Source organism: Cebus imitator, unplaced genomic scaffold (assembly GCF_001604975.1).
Source record: "Cebus imitator isolate Cc_AM_T3 unplaced genomic scaffold, Cebus_imitator-1.0 Scaffold84, whole genome shotgun sequence".
In the NCBI taxonomy this organism is placed as follows: domain Eukaryota; kingdom Metazoa; phylum Chordata; class Mammalia; order Primates; family Cebidae; genus Cebus; species Cebus imitator.
This window is the reverse complement of record NW_016107399.1, coordinates 3,295,411-3,301,818: the sequence shown is the minus strand read 5'-3', so window position 1 is coordinate 3,301,818 and position 6,408 is coordinate 3,295,411.

The following is a 6,408-nucleotide window of genomic DNA, read 5'->3' as shown; positions in this document are numbered from 1 at the left end:
GTGTGAGCCCCTTGTAGCCCCAGACTGTACTTCCAGGCCGCCAACTCTGATTGCTAAAAATGGAAGGGGGCCAAAGAGACCAGGCAAAACTATAAAGCTACTGGTTCTTTGCTTCTGCTTTTGAGTGTGCTTCATCAATCATCTTGTATTCCTTCAGGAAGAGCTTGGTCTAGGGATTTTAAACATCAGAGTAAGTAGTTAGAAAGGTAGAATAAAGAAGGTGGGAAGATTGAAAGCAAGCGACTTTTACATTTAACCTTAGAAATAAAATGGAGTTTTAACATAAGCATAACAGTAACTTAGAACTACCCAAACCAGCGCACAAAACAAAAGGTCTTCCCTTTCATCTATTTTTCCTACTTCTGTTGGTAACCTCATCAACTGCAGTTTTATTGGGATGTCATTAAATAGGCATGATTGATTGAATCATTATCCATGTGACTAAAGTCAATCTCTAAGTCCCCACTCCTCCCCTCCCTAAGGTTGGGAGGTCTAGTCAGTTTCACTTGGCTCAAAGCTCCAACTTTTTAATCACATAGTTCATCTTTCTGGCATGGCCAGCCTCCATCCTGAAATTGTCTAGTGGCACACCAGGAATCACCTCATTAGCATAAATTAGGGGTGGCCCAAGAAGCCCAGCATAAATAACAAAGATACTCCTATCACTCAGAAAACCCCAAAGTTTAGAGGTTACCTCCCAGTAACCAGAGATAAAGACCAGCCAAATTCTTTAATATACAGCACACACCCACAGCTAATCCATTACCAAGCAATGCCAACTTCCTCTCCTAAATATCTTTTAACTACAGCTCCTCTGTTCCATCCCTACTGCCACTGTGTAGGTCTATATCACCTCTGATGTGGACTATAGCAATAGCCTCTTAACTGCTCACCTTACTTCTAGTTGTACTTTCCCACCAAGTCATCCTTTACTCTGCTATAAGAGTTATTATTCTAAAACCCCAACATGATCATATTCTTGTCCTGCACAAAAACTCTCAATGGTTCCCAGTTGCCTATATCATCAATGTTCAATAGAAACATAATTTAAGCTGCATATGTAATTTCAAAGTTTCTGGGAGCCTAATTTTTTTAAAGTAAAAAAAAGTAGACAAAGTTAATTTTAATAATTTATTTAATCCAAAATTTCTAAAATATTATCATTTCAACATAAGATGTATAGATATGTGTGTGTGTGTGTGTGTATATATATATATATATATATATATCTGTTTCCATTTTTAACTTTACATGAATAGAATTAAAAATTAAAATTCTTCTGCTTAGTTGTACTAGCCACAGTTTACCTACTCGAGAGCCACTGGCTGTCTTGCTCAATAGCACAAGCCTACAGTACAAAGAAAACTTCCAGCCTGTGGCATCCAAATCCTTCACATGCTGACTCCTGTCCACCTTTATTCCATCTCCTGCCATTCCATCCCTCCTGCCAACAGCAGCAGCACAGCACTTTCTTCTCTGGCCACGCCAAACCACCTGCTCTTCCTCCAAAGAGACCATTCTGTCTCCCACTTCTTCACCTTTGTCCACGCTGTCTTGTCTGCCTTAAAAATTCTTTCAGTAAAAGAGCCAGAAAAAAAAGTCACATATATTGTTGAGCATTAATAGAGTTCAGAACATGCTACTTTAAAATATGGCACCTTGGCGTTTCAGAAAACAGCAGAAGCAGAAGCTACCCTCACCTCCCATCACTCTTCTGCCTTGAAGCAGAAAATAAGACCCTCATTTGAGAGGTGCCCTTCCTTATCTCTGAAGATAAAGGCACATCTTTATCTCTGAAGACATGGGAACTTCGAGAAGAATCTCAACAAACAGGGCTTGCTAAGTTCTCCTCAGTTTATTGGTGTTAGATTATACTCTTTTGTCGTCCAGTTGTATTTCTCTGTGACTGTCCGTGACTCATCAAACCTAAACATGATAATATACAAGTCTACCTGTTTCTTTGGGTCTTCATTTCCAAAGCCTCCTATATCCATAAATATATTAAATAAATGTGTATGCTTTTATCTTGTAAACCTGTTATTCATTATAGGGGACCTAAGATGGAAAGAAAATATTTTTTTCATCCCCTACAGCGTTAAGCCCTGATTTTGCTTCCTCAGTGAAGACATCTCAGGCGCTCCAGACTGAGGTTCCTCTAAGCCTCTGCATTTCCATGGTGCTTTAATACCTCTTTTGGAGTAAACTACATTTTCTGCATCAAAGACTGTAATACGTGATTTGACACCTCAACTGACAAGTAGGCAGACTATTGAAAATAAAGGAAAAATGGGTTTTGCAATTATAGTACTTACCATATTACATTGAAATTGTGTTTGTACATGCCCGAGTGGTGAGCTCCTCAAGGACACAGTTGCTTGCCTTTATATCCCCCGTTCTAGTTCAATGCCGGGTGGCTGTTAGCTCCTTCCTCACTTATTAGATTAAACAGGACCAATTTCTCCCCCTTCCTACAATGGAATACTGTTCAATACTAAAAGCAAATTAGTTGTCAAGTCATGAAAAGATATGGAAGAAATTTAAATTCATATTACTAAGTGAAAGAAGCCAATCTGAAAGGGCTATGTACTGTAGGATTTCAACTAGATGACATTCTGGAAAAGGCAAAACTGTAGAGACAGAAAAAAGATCAGTGGTTCCCAGGGGCTAATGGGGAGGAAGGGGTGATAGATGGAACACAGAGGATGTTCAGGGCAGTGAAAGTATTCTGTATTGTACTTTAATGGTGAATACATGTCATTATATGTTTGCCAAAACTCATACAATGTTCATCAAGAAGAAAGCCTAATGTGAACTATGAGATTTTGGGTGATAGTGATACATCAGCATAGGTTCACTGTAACGATGAACCACTCTGATAGGGGTTGTTGATAGTGAGGGAGCTTATGTGCATGTAGGGGGAAGGGGATATGTGTAAAATCTATATTTTCTGCTCAATTTTGCTGTGAACCCAAAACTGTTCTAAAAAATAAGTTGTATTTCAAAAAATCAACACCATCAAATGAGGAAAACATATGTTTATGAGCTTCTGTAGTGCTTGAGGAAAAAGTAGTCTTCTATACTCTCCATGGCTCAGAAGCCTCCCTGAATCCCAAGTTGGGTGAGGTAGATACTCCCTGCACCTGCCACCTCCCAATTCACACATTTGCTCATTCATCTTCTCTGCTGGACCGTGAGCCCCGTGAGGGCAAAGACTGTGTTTGGTTTCAGTGCTGCACCGTCATTGCCTGGTGCAAGGCCTGGCACCTATTAACACACATGTGCTCAATCAGCAAATCAGGGTGTGGGCAGCTAGCTAGCTGTCCTAAAGCATGCTTGACTCCAGCCATATCTCTGGATACCTCATAGTACAATTCTGCAGGAAATCAGTGGTGCCCAGTGCTGCAAGTGGCATTTTCTCCAGAGAAGACAGGGCAATTTCTTCCTGTGGTATGTTGAGCTCTGCTTGGAAGCACATCTGAAAAAAAAAAGTTTCTGTTTCTGTAAACAGCATAAAAATTGAGAAAGCAAAAACACTATAATGAAGTTCTTGATGGAAAGAAATCTCTCTAGATGAGGAAAATAACACGTCGGCCAATGGGAAACCGATGGAGATTTGGGCAGATCTTGTTTCAGGCCCAATTCCTTCCTTTACTTACTGTGTGAAGGTGCACAAGTCACCAATCTCTGCAAACCTGTTCTTGATGAACAGAATGAGAAAGCGCCTGGGATGGATGATCTCAATGTTCTCTTTTACTTCTGTGATTTAACAAAAGCTCCACAGCAAATGAATTACTTTTAGCCTTCATTGCTTAGGTGAAGCAATTCAGCAGCTGTCTCTGCTATGCTTTCATTTAGTACCTTGTTTAAAATAATTACTGTTTGCAATAATTTATATTTTATTATAGTGCTGGGATTCTCAGTTTGGTCCTCTCTAGATCTGCTGTGTGTTGTGCTCTGCAGACGGCCTCTTTTGGGCTCCCTGGCCATTTCAGTTCGGCCAGTGGAAAGCACTGGAAGGAGATCAGAGGCAGTGGGGAGAGAGGCCAGGGTATTCCTCCTCCATTCTTTCCCTGCTGTACTAATTGCCTAATTGTCACAAACTGGGTAGCTTAAAGTAACAAACGTATTCTCTCACATAGTTTTGGAGGCCAGAGATCCAAAATCAAAGTGCCAACAGGGCTGGCTCCTCTTGGAGGCTGAGACCACCCATTCCATGCCTCTCCCCTAGCTTCTCAAGGCTGCTGGCAATCCTTGGCATTCCTTGGTTTGCAGACATATCACACCAATTTCTGCCTTTACGTTCACATGGCTTTTTACCTTATATCTTTCTGTGTCTCAAATCTCCTCCTTTCTCTTATAAGGACAGCAGTAGTTGGTGTCCACCCTAAATGCAGGATGACCCGTTAACTCCATCCTAAATCCAGGATGATCTCATCTTGAGATTCTTAAATACATTCGCAAAGACTCCATCTCCAAATAAGATCAAATTTACAGGTACCAAGGGTAAGAACTTGGACATATGTTTTGGGGGCCACAATTTAACCCACTACACTTGTCCTGATGTCATATCTCTGATAAAAGCAGAGACATCCAAAGGACTGATATCTCTTCCATAATTTAATTCTCATAAGTAACACTCCTCTCCTTGTCCCTTTTGCACTAGGAGTAGTAATAATTTCCCTTTATTGGCTAGACTCTGAGTGTCACAGAGACCCCGTGATAAGAGATTAAATTGTTATGTATGCTTCTAGACAAAAATAATAGGCAGGGCTTGGTGGCTCATGCCTGTAATCCCAGCAATTTGGGAGGCTGAGGAGGGTGGATCACCTGAGGTCAGGAGATCAAGACCAGCCTGACCAACATGGTGAAACCCTGTCTTTACTAAAAATACAAAGATTAGCCAGCTGTGGTGGTGCATGGCTGTAATCCCAGCTACTCAGGAGGCTGAGACAAGAGAATCACTTGAACCTGGGAGGTGGAGGTTGCAGTGAGCCGAGATTGTACCATTGCATTCCAGTCTAAGTGACAGAGTAAGATTCCATCTCAATAATAATAGCATAAGAATAAATTTGTGTTCCTGGAAAATAACTGACAAGAAATGAAAGTGAGACTGGACATAGAGTTCATAAAGATGCAAGCTAGGCAGGAAGATTGAGTGAATTTTATATTTTTCTTTGAAGAAGAAACATGTTATATTTGAATCACTTTTTCTGAGTTTTTCCTCAGAGTTCGCTTGTTAGAATTTAGTGGGAAAATAAGAAGTCATTATGAGGTAAAGACTCTGAATTTAATGTCATCTCAAAAAAAAATATAGAATCATATAGATTCTAGAATCATCCAGAATTTTTTAAAAAAGTTTTGATTTTGTACTTTAATGTTGATATGCTAAATTGCAATCCACAGATAGGTTCTACATAGCTTTACACCAACTCATGAGTATTCGGAGTAGGATAGTGTTGGTTTGGTTTCCCTAAAAGGCATACCCTGAAATAAGAATTTGAGGAAAGTAGTTTACTGGAGAGGGCTGGTCCTGAGAAAGTGAGACAGGGAAAGGAAGGGACATCAATAAAGAATACATTGTTAAGGCAGTTATCATTTCCTACAATTGGAGCTGAATCCTGACGGGTGAATGTGGGAGGCTATATGGGAATCCCTCCTTCACCCAAATTGAGAAGTGAGGAATCTGGACTAGTTATTCCTCAACTCCCTGCCCATCTTTAGTTGAGAACTGCTTCTGAGGGCATGACTCTTCAGAATCTCTGGCTTATCCTTTTTGCCGGGCTAAAGAAAAGTCCTCAGGCAGAACTTTTGGATATTCATGGTAAACAGCATTGGCTTGTAGAGGTAAATGTGAGGGGGATATAAGTGGGACATTGGCAGCATCTGCTCAAGAAATTAATGTCATTAAAGAAAAAGACAAAATCAAAAACACGCACATCCTGGCAATGTGGCAACCTTTCTTATATATCCCCAAATCTTCCTTCTCTGTCCTTGCCATTGCTACGTTATGGACAGAGTGTAATTCCCCACCTGTGCTACTCACATTGTTCAGTGGAAGGTTAAGAGACATGGTAATAGCAGAGATTTTAAACACCCTGCATGCAGGCGGCTTCTTGTGACCTCCTGTGCTTCAGTCATCTATGCCTTTACTTAAAATTCCACTTTAGGGAGTCAGTCCTACGAAAATACACACATACACAAATAAATTATGTAAAATTATGGTCATTGTAGAATTAATTATAAAGGCAAAAAAATGGAAATAACATAATAAAGATGGGTAAATAAGTTACAGCATATTTTTACTGTAGAATTTTATGCAGTATGTCCTTAAATGGAAAGATGTGAATGATATAAAAATTCAGAAAAGCAAATTTCAGAACTACATATAATCCCCATTTTTAACAACAA